The sequence below is a fragment of the Perna viridis genome, chromosome 15 (genome assembly GCF_037379345.1).
Source record: "Perna viridis isolate PV_CMFRI_1.1 ecotype Kerala chromosome 15, ASM3737934v1, whole genome shotgun sequence".
NCBI lineage: Eukaryota > Metazoa > Mollusca > Bivalvia > Mytilida > Mytilidae > Perna > Perna viridis.
In genome coordinates this window covers 3,479,836-3,496,279 of record NC_142459.1, presented here as the reverse complement: position 1 = coordinate 3,496,279, position 16,444 = coordinate 3,479,836, and the positions used below count along the sequence as shown (strand labels likewise).

General features: G+C 35.9%; 1 long non-coding RNA gene and 1 pseudogene across 4 annotated transcripts; one reads left to right on the top strand and one right to left on the bottom strand.

Annotated features, from left to right (window-relative positions):
• Nucleotides 1-738: 738 nt before the first annotated feature.
• Nucleotides 739-3,239, bottom strand: LOC148596552 (uncharacterized; annotated as a pseudogene).
• Nucleotides 3,240-11,431: 8,192 nt separating this feature from the next.
• LOC148596551 (uncharacterized) lies at nt 11,432-13,583 on the top strand. Of its 4 annotated transcripts, none has more exons than XR_015919054.1 (3): nt 11,432-11,507; nt 12,025-12,147; nt 13,344-13,583. It is a non-coding gene; the product is annotated as an uncharacterized LOC148596551 (long non-coding RNA). The 4 variants fall into 4 exon arrangements; XR_015919053.1 differs by having other exon boundaries at nt 11,448-11,488; XR_015919055.1 differs by having other exon boundaries at nt 11,470-11,604.
• The last annotated feature ends 2,861 nt before the right edge of the window (nt 13,584-16,444 follow it).

The window sequence follows — 16,444 nt, the reverse complement described above, 5'->3', positions numbered from 1 at the left end:
CATGACCATCGCCACTATACGTCACCTAAGTTACAGCCCCGTGCAGGTCCGGGTGTTAAAAGAAGAGGCCTGCAGTGGCGCTAAGCTTGTCGTAAGAGGCGACTGAATAGTGCTCAGAACCCTTGCCGGGCGCTAGGGCGCTCTGCCCACAGGGAAACTGGATGTGTGCCCCAGGTGGTGGAATGGGGTACCCCTGGCGTGTTACATGCTGGGGTTGTCAGGCTATAATACGGAAAACCTGACCGCAAACCATAGTGGTGCACCGTGTTGGGAAAGGTGCCACGTTCCTCGCACGTTAAAGAACCCTACTGTGGTATTCTCCCGGAGTAGGAACTAAAGGGCTCCGCCACAGGATGCTAAATTGCCCGACCCTAACCACCTCTCCCTATTTCCAACGGCAATCAAAATTTGTAGACCCCATTGTAGTTGTGACCCATCTTTTTTTTCCATTTCATGTTCATTGTCTGAATATAGCTGAAATATTGCTGCTCGGACGTTAAACCCCAACAAACAAACAAACAAACAAACAGTTTTTAGTGGAGTCTGAGTTGCGCATTTGCTTTTGTTACTTTGTGTGTATGATTTTATTTACTTTATGCTCTTTGTTGTTTATGTCTGTTTTCCATGTCTGGTCTTTGTCCCTGGATTACATTCTTTTCATTACCGCTATAACCTTGGTTCCCTTGATTACTTTTTGTTTAGAATTTGACGCAGTTGAAAGTTTGAAAGTAAAAAATATTAATTTGCTTTGAGACAAATTAAAAATTTGTCCGTTATTTTGTTTTTGATTTTGAATTCATCCGACTCAATAATAATGACAGGATTAAAATTCCCAAGTAATTCAATACTGTCGATTGTTGGAGGCATACAAAATTCCCATGAAGATGGACAGAGTGGCAGTATCATCAATGGTATACTAAGACATGAAGAAACAGTAGTTGTTTTTCTATTTTAAGATAGGTCACGTGTGACTTGGATTTTCTTTTACGAAATAGTAAAATACAGATAATAAGTATTAAAATACCAATAATAATGTGAAGAATGTGGTTCATACTAAATTCTTGTTCAAACATGCTAGTGAAAGGGTTTGTATTTGTACTAGTTGTAGTTTCTGGTTTATAGATAAATGATGGTAAAACAACAGACTGAGATTGTGGTCCTTTTTGTAAGACAAGTAGTGTTGTAACTAGAGTTCTAATTTTGAAAAAAAGACCAAATGCAGTAAATAGCTGCTACACATTCTATAATAGTTCCAATTAAACCAAGTATTCCATTTAAATCTCAATATCAATTTGACCAGCAAGTAAAGGTTCTGCCAAATTTTGAAAAATAACACCTTTTTTGGTTGCTTTTGCCATTTCCTTTACACCAAGATCTTTTTGATCTTTTGCTAAAAATGATGATATGAATGATTATATAAATTAAAATTTGTGATATTAATATTCAATTCTTGAATAAAAGTAGAACTACCATTAATATGGTTTAAAGTTTCAGAGGTGAAAAAATTGTTGTAATAATGCTAAATTAACTGAATGAAGGACAGTAATATTATCATTATGTTTACATGAAGTCAAAGATTGAGGATAATTCAATTTATCAGTAGCTAGTGAACATCGGCATAGAAGTTTCATAATACAGAAGTTGCAACCTGGGTGAATTACCTGTTTACCTGCACAGTCAAGAGAAACTTGTTTAATTTTGTATACAATTATAGAAGATGATTTCAGTATCATTCTTTGTTGTGTATGTCTGTTTTCCATGTCGGGTCTTTGTCCCTGGATTACATTCTTTTGATTATTGCTATAACCATTGTTCCTTTGATTACTCTTTCAAATGAATTGAAGCAGGCTTCATCTTATTATGCAAAAATCTAAAGTCACAAAGTTCTTTTACTTTAGTTATCGTTAAAAATTGCCATGAGACATGCATCTTCACTTTTAGAAAAAGAGTGAAAAAATTGGACACTGTAAAGTGTTCTTGAAATTTGTGCATTGTGTTGGTCATGTGTTAGTATAATATATTGAGACATGTCATTTGAGATTACTATATATCTTGATGCATTCAATAATTGGGTTGCATGCAGTGAATTATTCACAGGTACAGGAAGGGAGGTAACTCTGTATAATTTGCAATCAAATGTGTGATAGTAAATAGGTACTTTAATCATGACAAAGATGTCAGAATTCTTTTTAGAAAATAAGAAATTTGGTGACGAATAGTAATAATTTACATCAGTTTGAGTCACATAAAAACCTGGATATTTATAACGAATTATAGCGTCTATTTGTTTTAATGATTTAAACAAAGTGTCTGGTTTTATTAAGAGGGGAGATAATTTTCCCTCTAGTAAATAAAAAATACCTACTTTAAAGTCATAAAGTTTTTGTTTAACTTCAACATTTATAGCAGTTGTGCTTTAGACATAGTAAAGAATAATTTCTCTAATTGTTGTGTATTACTATTTAACATATTTGGAAGTAAATTAATTTCAGAGTGAGTCGCTTTCATTTCATTTACAATGTTTGAAATTTTTTTGCCGATATAAAAGATGACTCATGATTATCGTGTTTTGCCATTTCTTTTGTTAACTTAAGAGTTTGAACTGTGAGTTTATTTATGTGCTGTGCCAATATATTAACATCCGATATTGTTGCTGTGCCAAACATTGATTTAGACAATTGTCCAATAAATCCTAATATGGTTTTTTTGTTCTATTTTTGCCTTTCTTCTTTATATTCATTTTAGTGGGGATGACTTTCTTTATTGTGTTGACAGTTTCGTTAACTGTTTGCAATTGTAACAAGGTTAACCGATTGGTCATTAAAATCATTTCAAAAGAGTAATCAAGGGAACCAAGGTTATAGCGGTAATCAAAAGAAAATAATCCAGGGACAAAGACCAGACATGGAAAACAGACACACACAACAAAGAACATAAAGTAACTAAAATCATACATACAAAGTAACAAAAGTAAATGAGCAAACATCTTTTCCTTAGCAATAATCGATAAGTTTCAATCCTTTCTTTACTGGTAATCTTATTTGAAACGTATGCATCCAATAATTGTTACTAAAATGCACATTTGACTTTTTATCAAATAAGATTCCATAGTTCAATCTTCATACCGAATTTGCCTTTAGTTTTGCATCTGTTATTAAAATAATAATGAACATCGTGCATATTAGCTTCAACATGGCCACAATGGGCATTTGGAAACTTCGAAGCACCTTTTTGGTCATCTACAACAAAATAATTTAGTGTTTGTTAAAGTCAAGGTCAATATGATCACGTGCATGATATTGTTGGCACTAATTTAAAGCAATTCTGACCAGCAGTTATTACTAGAAAATTCTTATGACTTTGACAAAGTTAAATTCAAGTTTGTGAAATACAGTTTTCATTGAAGACCTTACAGTGTGGCTGAAGTAAAGACATGCATTATGGACATGTTTGTTTGTTGGGGTTTAACGTCCGAGCAGCAATATTTCAGCTATATTCAGACAATGAACATGAAATGGATGATAAAATGAACATGAAATGAAAAAAAAGGATGGGTCACAAGGATAATAGGGTCGACAAATTTTGATTGCCACTGGAAAAAGGGGGGATGGGTAAGGTCGGGCAATTTAGCCTCCTGTGGCGGAGCCCTATGGTTCCTACTCCTATCGAATACCACAGCAGGGTTCTTTAACGTGCGAGGAACGTGGCATCTTTCCCAACACGGTGCACCACTATGGTTTGCGGTCAGGTTTTCCGTATTATAGCCTGACAACCCCAGCATGTAACACGCCAGGGGTACCCCATTCCACCACCTGGGGCACACATCCCAGTTGCTCTGTGGGCAGAGCGCCTAGCCCCCGGCTAGGTTTCTAAGCACTATTTAGTCGCCTTATACGACAAGCTTAGCGCTGCTGCAGGCCTATTCTTTTAACACCCGGACCTGCACGGGGCCATTATGGACATGTAAATATTGAACTATTTCTTTTTTAATTTTGTGAATTTATTCTTTATTCAACCTAGTGAAGCAACTCTTAGTTTTCTTTTTCTTAATTTTCCATCTTTTGTATATTTTGTATAAAATTCAATAAGAAGACCTTCTCCAATATCTTCTTCTGGGACCCATGTCGCTTTCTTATATCCGACCCACTTAACTCTATAATAATTTGTTGCCATTTCTCTCCCTAGTATTTTCTTCATCATTTGTTTCAACATTTTGATCTGTGTTAGGATCTGTGTTAGTATTGTTAGAGTGATCATTATTATTAGTGACAACATTTTCAGGGTATTATAATTCCTTGGGTCCTCATAATGTTTAAGCCTATTGGCATGAATTCTTGACTTAAGTATTTTATGATCTGAGGCCCTTCTGATTTTATAAGTATTGTTTTGACTTACATTTGTTATGTAAAAAGGTCCTATCCATTTAGCGTGCAATTTTAGAGAAAGACCTACAGGGACTTTCATGCACTAAAGTAGAAATCTATCCTGTCAATCTAAAAAAAAGCCCGAGGGTCCAGAATTTTAACAAACTAACCTATAAAAGTGAAATGCCCAATCCTTATTAACATGACATAGCAAGTTCAACACATCCATGCAAGTACGCCATCAAGGAAGAATATGTATATGTCATGTCTTATGGTTGTGCCAAGTCATTGTGCAATTTGTGCCCCATTTACTGATATCAGTAGATATTTGTTTCAATATAATGATAAATAATTTCACATTTTGACATTAAATATCTGGTCTTAAATTATTCTTAAATTATTCGCCCCGTGCAGGTCCGGGTGATAAAAGAATAGGCCTGCAGCAGCGCTAAGCTTGTCGTATAAGGCGACTAAATAGTGCTCAGAATCCTAGCCGGGGGCTAGGCGCTCTGCCCACAGAGCAACTGGGATGTGTGCCCCAGGTGGTGGAATGGGGTACCCCTGGCGTGTTACATGCTGGGGTTGTCAGGCTATAATACGGAAAACCTGACCGCAAACCATAGTGGTGCACCGTGTTGGGAAAGATGCCACGTTCCTCGCACGTTAAAAACCCTGCTGTGGTATTCGATAGGAGTAGGAACCTTTGCGCTCCGCCACAGGAGGATAAATTGCCCGACGTTACCCATCCCCCCTTTTTCCAGTGGCAATCAAAATGTGTCGACCCTATTATCCTTGTGACCCATTCTTTTTTTTTTCATTTCATGTTCATTTTATCATCCATTTCATGTTCATTGTCTGAATATAGCTGAAATATTGCTGCTCGGACGTTAAACCCCAACAAACAAAGAAACATAAATTATTCAATTATGCTGTAATTGAATGACAAAGCAAATCATTTTTTGTCAAAAGTGTGACAAATCTTTAATTTGTTTAATTGCTTTTATGTCACTCAGTGGAAACGGTATGTATTGTTCAAACTTAATGGATTCCAACCGCATTTTACTCACCACTGGTGCCGCTGGTGAAGCAGAACATGTTTACTCTTCTGGAGTATCTGACCGCACTGCCGTTTTTTATGCCTGTGCTGTCATGTTCCGTCGTTTTCGGGTTTTTATACATAATTGTATTTTATTCTGCTTGCTAAGTTGTATATGTCCTTGTTTTCTGTTTCTTTCTGGATTTTGATGTCTCTATCTGTAGTTAAACTTTGGCGTCTTGGTATTTTATTTTGCCGTTGTTATATTACAAATAGTGAGAGTAGACTGAAACATAATAACCAAGTATGCGTGGATCTAAAGACTTTTGAAGAAGGAGGAAGTTAAATTGATCCTGACAAGGCTTTAAAATGCCAATTATTGCGTCAAAAACGTCACATAAAAATCAAACGAAAAGGGGATTCAATGTTAAACTGTCTACTAATGCCATGTTCAACTCAGCCACAGGAGGCTAAATTGCCCGACCCTACCCACCTCTCCCTATTTCCAGTGGCAATCAAAATTTGTCGACCCTATTGTCCTTGTGTCCCATCCCTTTTTCATTTCATCATCATTTCATGTTCATTTTATCATCAATTTCATGTTCATCGTCTGAATATAGCTGAAATATTGTTGCTCGGAAGTTAAACCCCAACAAAGAAACAAACAACGACACGAATTTTACAAATCCAATGAAGAATGATTCGTGATGGGAATAGTCCAAAACTCTTCGTAGCATTATACTTTCTTCCACTACCGTTTGTCAACAAAGGTATAGATGCAATTAATTTGGCTAACATCCTCCATCACAAAAACTTTACTAACAAAATTCCCCCATATTTCAAAGACAAATCCATACCAATTATTTCTTATTTCTGTACTTCACCCATTGCATCCAAAATTTTCAATTATAAAAGGCTATTGCAGAACCTCGAGATTGAGAACTTCAAGACTAAACCACCTGAATGTTCTTGCAAAACCTCTCCATTCAAATATGGTCCTTCTGGTCACGTCATTACGGGAGATTTAACCATTATCGAAAACGAATCTCTGCGTAATCTCCTTTCTAAAGGTCCCAAGTACCGTGAACCACGCTCCATAAATTAGAATTATAACTTCAAAGTTCTTATGGATGCCGTCGAGGACTATGCAAGAAAAGGGATAAAACGAGAACAAGAAGACATTGATTCTCTGTCAGAGTGGTTAAAGGCCTTGAGGTCTTTAATTTTGAAACGAATGAAAGTTTTAAGTAGTTTTCAAAGACCCCGATGTAGCAAAACATTGTCTACTATACATGACAAATATGTTGTCGTACCAGCAGACAAAGCCCAAAACAACATTGTTTTTGTCTGCAAAACGTTTTATATCCAATGTTTATTATCAGAGGTAGACGTAGAAAATAATAGCAGTGATAAGACCAATACTGCTACCACTCTCTCCAAAGAAGAGATTGTGGAAAACCATAAGTATGTGCTATCCTCTTTTGGTCTCTCTACCAAGGACGGTGATTTACCGTCTATGTACTGGATTCCTAAACGCTACAAGAATCGACAAAAACAACGTTTCATACCTGGATCTGCAAAATGTACCACCAATCCTCTTTCAAAACTTTTAACTTCTATACTCACAACTGTCAAAGAGGGTCTGCAGTCCTACTACAACACTTATTACTCCCGTAGTGGTATTAATTCATTGTGGATCCTGAAAAATTCGAGAGATCTTCTGGAGACAATCATTTCCAGACTATTATCTGAATATAATAGCATTAAAACCTATGATTTTTCAACACTGTATACTTCTATTCCCGCCCCGTGCAGGTCCGGGTGTTAAAAGAATAGGCCAGCAGCAGCGCTAAGCTTGTCGTAAAAGGCGACTAAATAGAGCTCAGTCTCTATCTGTAGTTAAACTTTGGCGTCTTGGTATTTTATTTTGCCGTTGTTATATTACAAATAGTGAGAGTAGACTGAAACATAATAACCAAGCATGCGTGGATCTAAAGACTTTTGAAGAAGGAGGAAGTTAAATTGATCCTGACAAGGCTTTAAAATGCCAATTATTGCGTCAAAAACGTCACATAAAAATCAAACGAAAAGGGGATTCAATGTTGAACTGTCTACTAATGCCATGTTCAACTCAGCCACAGGAGGCTAAATTGCCCGACCCTACCCACCTCTCCCTATTTCCAGTGGCAATCAAAATTTGTCGACCCTATTGTCCTTGTGTCCCATCCCTTTTTCATTTCATCATCATTTCATGTTCATTTTATCATCAATTTCATGTTCATCGTCTGAATATAGCTGAAATATTGTTGCTCGGAAGTTAAACCCCAACAAAGAAACAAACAACGACACAAATTTTACAAATCCAATGAAGAATGATTCGTGATGGGAATAGTCCAAAACTCTTCGTAGCATTATACTTTCTTCCACTACCGTTTGTCAACAAAGGTATAGATGCAATTAATTTGGCTAACATCCTCCATCACAAAAACTTTACTAACAAAATGCCCCCATATTTCAAAGACAAATCCATACCAATTATTTCTTATTTCTGTACTTCACCCATTGCATCCAAAATTTTCAATTATAAAAGGCTATTGCAGAACCTCGAGATTGAGAACTTTAAGACTAAACCACCTGAATGTTCTTGCAAAACCTCTCCATTCAAATATGGTCCTTCTGGTCACGTCATTACGGGAGATTTAACCATTATCGAAAACGAATCTCTGCGTAATCTCCTTTCTAAAGGTCCCAAGTACCGTGAACCACGCTCCATAAATTAGAATTATAACTTCAAAGTTCTTATGGATGCCGTCGAGGACTATGCAAGAAAAGGGATAAAACGAGAACAAGAAGACATTGATTCTCTGTCAGAGTGGTTAAAGGCCTTGAGGTCTTTAATTTTGAAACGAATGAAAGTTTTAAGTAGTTTTCAAAGACCCCGATGTAGCAAAACATTGTCTACTATACATGACAAATATGTTGTCGTACCAGCAGACAAAGCCCAAAACAACATTGTTTTTGTCTGCAAAACGTTTTATATCCAATGTTTATTATCAGAGGTAGACGTAGAAAATAATAGCAGTGATAAGACCAATACTGCTACCACTCTCTCCAAAGAAGAGATTGTGGAAAACCATAAGTATGTGCTATCCTCTTTTGGTCTCTCTACCAAGGACGGTGATTTACCGTCTATGTACTGGATTCCTAAACGCTACAAGAATCGACAAAAACAACGTTTCATACCTGGATCTGCAAAATGTACCACCAATCCTCTTTCAAAACTTTTACCTTCTATACTCACAACTGTCAAAGAGGGTCTGCAGTCCTACTACAACACTTATTACTCCCGTAGTGGTATTAATTCATTGTGGATCCTGAAAAATTCGAGAGATCTTTTGGAGACAATCATTTCCAGACTATTATCTGAATATAATAGCATTAAAACCTATGATTTTTCAACACTGTATACTTCTATTCCCGCCCCGTGCAGGTCCGGGTGTTAAAAGAATAGGCCAGCAGCAGCGCTAAGCTTGTCGTAAAAGGCGACTAAACAGAGCTCAGAACCCTAGTCAGGGGCTAGGGCGCTCTGCCCACAGAGCAACTGGGATGTGTGCTCCAGGTGGTGGAATGGGGTACCCCTGGCGTGTTACATGCTGGGGTTATCAGGCTATAATACGGAATACCTGACCGCAAACCATAGTGGTGCACCGTGTTGGGAAAGATGCCACGTTCCTCGCACGTTAAAGAACCCTGCTGTGGTATTCGATAGGAGTAGGAACCTTTGCGCTCCGCCACAGGAGGCTAAATTGCCCGACCTTACCCATCCACCCTTTTTCCAGTGGCAATTAAAATTTGTCGACCCTATTGTCCTTGTGTCCCATCCTTTTTTTTCATTTCATGTTCATTTTATCATCTATTTCATGTTCATTGTCTGAATATAGCTGAAATATTGCTGCTCGGACGTTAAACCCCAACAAACAAACAAAAACAAACTTCTATTCCCCATACTCTGTTAAAATTCCGACTTAAATTCATTATACATCGTTGTTTTTCCAAAAAGATGGTACACCTAGATACAAATATATAGTTCTTGGTAGAGATTCCTCATACTTTGTAAGAAATAATTCCAAATCATCTTCCAAATATACAGAGGCAAAATGCTGGAATTTTTAATTGACAACATATTTGTCCAGTGTGGTGGACGTGTTTTTCAACAAACAGTCGGCATTCCAATGGGAACAAATTGTGCTCCTTTACTTGCTGACCTATTCCTTCACTCTTATGAGGCTGACTTTATAGCTAATCAGATCAGAAAGAAAGAATATCGTTTGGTTAGATCCTTCAATCTCAGTTTCCGCTATATAGATGATGTATTATCTTTAAACAATCCTAATTTCGGGCATTTGATACATCGCATCTACCCAAAAGAACTTAAGATAAAGCATACTACAGACATTGTGAAGTCAGCCTTATATCTTGACCTACACTTAAAAATCGATGGTAAAGGGAAACTATTGACCAAAGTTGACGACAAACGTGATGACTTTTCATTCAGCATTGTCAACTTTCCTTTCATCTGTGGCAACATCCCTTCGGTACCTGCGTACGGAGTGTTCATATCATAACTCGTACGTTAGGCCAGAGCTTGCCGAAACTACACAGACTTTTTGTATTGCGCTAGAACTCTAACAAATAGGCTTCTGGAACAAGGTTATGTTGCTACCAGATTGAAGTCATCACTACAGAAGTTTTATGGTCGTCATCATGAAATCGTGATCGTTATGGTGTATCCAATTACACCATGGAAACTGATTTATTCAACGGGTCATAGTTTTCCTTTCCTCGTTTGTCTACCGCAGACTTGACTTTTTATGAGCAACTCGGCGGTTTTTTCTAGAAAAGCAGAGGACGCTTACCTTACCGGTGCACCTGATCCATGCTCCCAGTTTTTAGTGGAGTCCGAGTTGCTTTTTTGCTTTTGTTACTTTGTATGTGTGATTTTGATTGCTTTATGTACTTTGTCGTGTATGTCTGTTTTCCATGTCTGGTCTTTGTCCCTGGATTACATTCTTTTGATTATCGCTATAACCTTGGTTCCCTTGATTACTCCTCAAGCATGTACATTACTTTCATTCTACTCACACGATAACCACAGTAATTGGGTATATGATACTGATTTTGAGTTTTTTCTATTTTCTACTCACCAATGAAAATCAGCAATCTTAAGTGGATTCACACTGTATTGTCTGACAATGTTGATTGACATGTTTTCACAGCGTCGGTAGACAACTGATAAAAGTGAAACAATATTTCATTTGTCTTGTGCTTTTCTGTTTTTTCCCCAGTCTTTTCATGTGTTTATTTGAAGGTGGTTGCAATCACACAAATATGTTATTAGATGCACGTATATAAGTGAAATCAATACAAGACTAGCGTGACCGCTTAACCTATTATATTAACGGTAGTACTGTCGGGATATCGTGCTCACTTTGATTCTATCGTTCTAGTCTTGAGCTGTATAAAATATTTGCCATACAAATGTATAAAATGTTTACAAAGAAATCTATAAATAGAAACCGTGTCTTCGTGACAGAGTCTTAATCTTAAAAATCTAATCATACATGTTAAACTGTAAGAAATTATGAGGACATCCCCTCCTCTTCCAAGAAACAAATAAGAGATTTGTAATGGCACTATGTTTCATTAAATTCAATTCAATGTTTTAGAGGAGGGTGGGAATAGAAGATTGACCCACCATTATCCACTGATGAAAAAATAGTCCATGCATTGGATAAAGAAATCCTTCAATAGCGTTATTTATAACACAAAGCTTATACTTGACATAAATATGTCTATTTTTGATCCATGGCATTTTTTCAATATTCTTTAATTTGATTTATCGTAAAATCAACAACTGTGTAATATTGTGGGAGATTTTATGAACCGGTCATACGTAACCAAACGTGCTCACACTTGCTTCACATTCTCAGTACATATTTAGTTTGTATGAATATTATCTTGATCTGTACAATATTACATAACTGGTGTTCATGAGAAGGACACATTAAAGATGGCTACAAAAATCAGGGTGAAACATACGTATTAAGGTCTGATAATTTATCTTGTCACTAAGAAGACAGATTCATTCTAGTCTGCATTATAAGGTCACCATGAAGACAAATAGTCTGCTTGTTTTTTTCTCGAGTGAGTGATTGGACTGTTAAGTAGGTTACTTGACTGCTAAAAGATTAGTTTGAAAGTAATTTTACTATTTTGTGAGTTTGTTCTGTTTAATGGGTACTATAAATACTTTGTGAGTAATTTGATACCTATTCATTTGACTATTTGGCGAGTTATCTGAAGTTAGCAATTTTACTGCTTTGTGAAAAATTCAAGGCCTAGCGTTTTGAATGATTATAGCATTAGCTGACTAATTCCTTAACTATTCTACTATTCAATATTGAACGGTTTTTGTTTCTATGAATTATTGGTTTAGGAAGTTTGAAGTCTTTTTATGATCTTTGCATGAATCATTCTAACCCCAACACCTCAACCCCCTCCTTCCCTCTTTAAATATCTGCTTATATTAGACAATGCATTAGTGAATACTTTGTGTTCCTCTAGCACTGCTTGCTGTTAGATCAGAGACAGGTGGTGGTGATTCTGATTGCAAAACAATACACTGTGCTAGCACCCATACCACAACATGTCTTCTACACCAGTGTTGAGTTGAACAGTTCGGAAAATGTAAGTACCCTTTTGATATGACCATTTGATAATAATCTAAGTGGACACAAACTCGTTATTATTTGGCAAAGGAAAAGACTCACTTACATGTGTATGGCACCTCTATTGCTAAGGAGAAAAAACTTAAATCCTACCACATATCATATATTATATATGATATCTTATACATATAAATATGGCGTGTCATATTTCTTGTATTAAAAACGTTGTTAAGATATCTTATTAAAGTATATGAGATATCTTATATACTATATAAGATATCGTATACATTTTATGAGATATTTTATAAAGGAAATCTAAAAAGATATCTCAGATGCAAATTGAATAAAAAATGTATATTGGAGGACACGTGTACTTTCATTTAGATAATAATAAGAGGGTTCTAGGAAGTACGAATGAATGTCTTTGTTTGTTGGGGTTTAACGTCCGAGCAGCAATATTTCAGCTATATTCAGGCGATGAACAAGAAGTGGATGATAAAATGAACATGGAATGATGATGAAAAGAAAATGGGATGGGACACATGGATAATGGGGTCGAGAAATTTTGATTGCTACTGGAAATAAGGAGAGGTGGGTAGGGTAGGCAATTTAGCCTCATGTGGCGGAGCCCTATGGTTCCTACTCCGGGAGAATACCACAGTAGGGTTTTTTAAATGTGCATCTTTCCCAACACGGTGCATCACTATGGTTTGCGGTCAGGTTTTCCGTATTATAGCCTGACAACTCCAGCATGTAACACGTCAGGGGTACCCCATTCCAACACCTGGGGTACACAACCCAGTTGCTCTGTGGGCAGAGCGCCCTAACCCCCGGCTAGGTTTCTGAGCACTATTTAGTCACCTTTTACGAAAAGCTTAGCGCTTCTGCAGGCCTATTCTTTTGACACCCACACCTGCACGGGTCCGAATGAGTATCACTCTTTCATATAAAGTAGCATAATTATATTATATTATTTTCTCTCACCCTCCCGCTTTTCCATTCTTATAATGCTATGAAGCATTTGTCAATTTGCACGAGGTATTGACCAATTCCTTGATTAAAATGTGTTACATTGTAGTACAATGTGTTACATTGTAGTACATGCATCAATAAAACATGCAAAAACCTATCTAGATATACATTGTCTAATTTTTGTGGTTTTGAATTGTTGACCCTGTTTACTTCTAACTTTGAGTATTTTCTGATATATTTTAGCCTGTCATGCATATGATGACTGTAAGCAAGATGACTGCGTAAATGGAGGTCATGGTCATTATTTTAATTCATAAACCAGAAATAAATGGTGGAAAGTTTGTGATTATTTTGTAGACAGTCAATTTCCAGGATCAGGACACTTTTAATATGGGAGGGTTGCTAGGACATTGTTTTTGCCATTTTTGTCAATTTTACACATAATAATTACAAATTTTTCAATAAAAAGCAGATAGTGTCTACCACCTGCACCCTCTCTGGATCCACCACTACATATTGCACTAGTATAAACATGCCTTAAACTTCTGATGTTAAAGAGAAGATATGTCTTAACATTCTGATGAGATGTCTTAACATTTTGGTGTTAAAGGTTAAATATGACGTCAATGTCTGTATGGTCCGGTGATAATCCATTACATATTTTTCGGTCAATGAAAAATCATCTCAGCCAATTACAATCGGAACTACTAAACCATTTCCGCTTCGCACAAATTAACATCGGCTGCAGAACGGAGAACATTTTCTTGAGTTATTTGGCGGAATTGTAGTAATATGCGGATCAAGGTAGCGCAATCAACTAAATATTTTAGCAAGACATCACTAAAAGTAGTTCCAATCGACACATTTTATACCTTTCTTTTTATAAAAGGCAAAAAAATAAAATCATTATAGTTTCATTTTAGCGTTAAACTTTTAATGAGGAAATCAAAAAAATATGCTAATGACGTCACTATCACAAAACAAGATGAAAAGTTAACTTGCAGAAGTATAGCATGGTAAAAAAAAGTCCGCGTACATTTGGCAAACTCTGGCATTTCGTATGAGTTGGGATTAGGAAACGCAATACACAGGTGCTGAATGGATGTTGCCACCGGTGAAAGGAAAATTGACGAAAAGGAATGAGAAGTCATCACATTTTTTGTGTAGTTTAATCATGAGTTATCCCTTCCTATTGATCTCTAAAATTAGACTTAATACGAGACTGACTTAAAAGTATTTCAGTTAAATTTTCTGACTCCAGCTGGAACTGATACAGTTATAATATTTACATAAAAAGCAATAAAACGCTTTTTTTTTAAAATACCAAACTAAACGAGTATAAAATTTATATGTAATTCTGTATTACAAACAACTAAGAATCTGACAAATAAATGAACAAAATATCCAATACAACAAATAAACGAACAAAATATCCAGTACAACACTAATTACTCGACAAACGTAATAACATGATAAGGATTAGTTATTGTAGTTGCTTTTGGTAATTCGCTTTCTACAAATCAGTTTTATACTGTTTTTGTTAATAATAATAATACACGAATATCATTTTATGAAGTGTTTCGGTGGTTTCATATAAGTATGTCCGTTTTAAGGTCGAGAGCTGATTGTTCTATCCCGACGCAGACAGCGAAATCCGTTTCAGTTTGTCGAATTATCGCGAAGCAGAAGTTGGTCAAACCTTATTTGAATTAGCTTTCACGTGACGTTTAACCACAATGAAAAAAATCGTAAAACATTAGAAAATGACCAGATTTCTCTCATGATTTCCTAATGATGTCTTTGTGTAATGACTAATTCCAATACTACTAATATACTACAAGTTGAATAAACGAATAGTTTTCTATCCCCATACCCCATTGTCTCATTCCCAACTCCCATGTCCCATTGGCACATTCACCATACCAATGTTACATTCCAAATTCATATTCAAAATCGTCCCGTACAAAATTAACACGAGCAATGTTTATTAATTAATTAATTCATCTATTTGATATAGTTATGTATTTTGCATTAAAATTGAATTAAAAATATATTTAGCAATATTTCTTGCCTAATTCATTCTGATCACTATGCTATAGTCCCTAATATGAGAAAGGTGAAACCATAAACGCTCCTGTAGAAACATGCATTCAAACACCCGAGTCCTTTCTTAATTTTTGTCGGCCTGGTTTTTGTAAACTTCCAAAATGGTAAAATTTGTTATGATATACGTTTTATTTTGTCCTTAAGCATACTCGAGTAGACTAGATACTATTTTTAATCTCCCGAATTTACATGCAGAAACTGGACATTGATGGCTCTACTGGGCATACGTATACCGATTCCAGCTGATAATTCATCCATTAACGCTCCGTTAGCGTGTTACCCCATTCCCAATTCAGTGGGAAGTTTATTCTACTCAGGCATTGTATATTCATACACCTAATAACGAAAATATCGTCTCTTCAAACACAAATATATATTCTCTTGCCCAAACAATATGATAAAATTTAGAGTAGCGTATACACAAGCAAGCCAGAATTAGTATTTTGTGTTAAGATAAGTTCAGCAAACATATGGCTTCATACGGAAGATAATGCTTTAAACTTGAATGAAATGATAAATGCCTTGTCTAGACTTAATGATTTACCGTTTAAAGATTTGCAAAGTTGAACTTTATGAAGAGATAAGAAAAAAATATGTTTCTATTATGTACGTGTCAACGACTCCCACGCTATAATGATTTACCTATGGTCATAAAATAACAACAGTTTGTTTTGATGAAATGTCCTCTTTAATATTTGTGGTCGCTTTTCCGGCAATCGATCCAAACTTTCCTTCAAAAATGACCCTAGTTCTCAGTTTTCTTACACAGTGATACACCAGACGTATTTTTGACGTTTTTAGGGCATTAGAGAAACAGAATCTACACTCAAAGCTTGTTGCTTATAAATTTCTCACATCTCGTGAAATAAATTTTATAATTTGAATAGCTCGGCAAGCCTCGCGATCAAAACTGTAAAATTTATTTCACTCGCCATGAAAAATTCCATAATCAACTCGTTATCGTTGTATATTCTATACTTCTCATATGCATTGTAGTTGTTCTCATAAAGATACATAAATACCAATCATATAAAAAAAAATCCGATTTCGGTATGATGCGCAAGTGTTTTAAGGAGTAACCTCTCATAAGCAGTACAATAAACAAAGACGTGGAAAGTAATTCAAAAAAAATTATATATTATTACAATAAATACTCCAACCAAATAAAAATAAAACCAGAAATACAAATTAAGAACAGACGAGTTGTATATCCAAGGGTTTACAACATTGTAGAACCG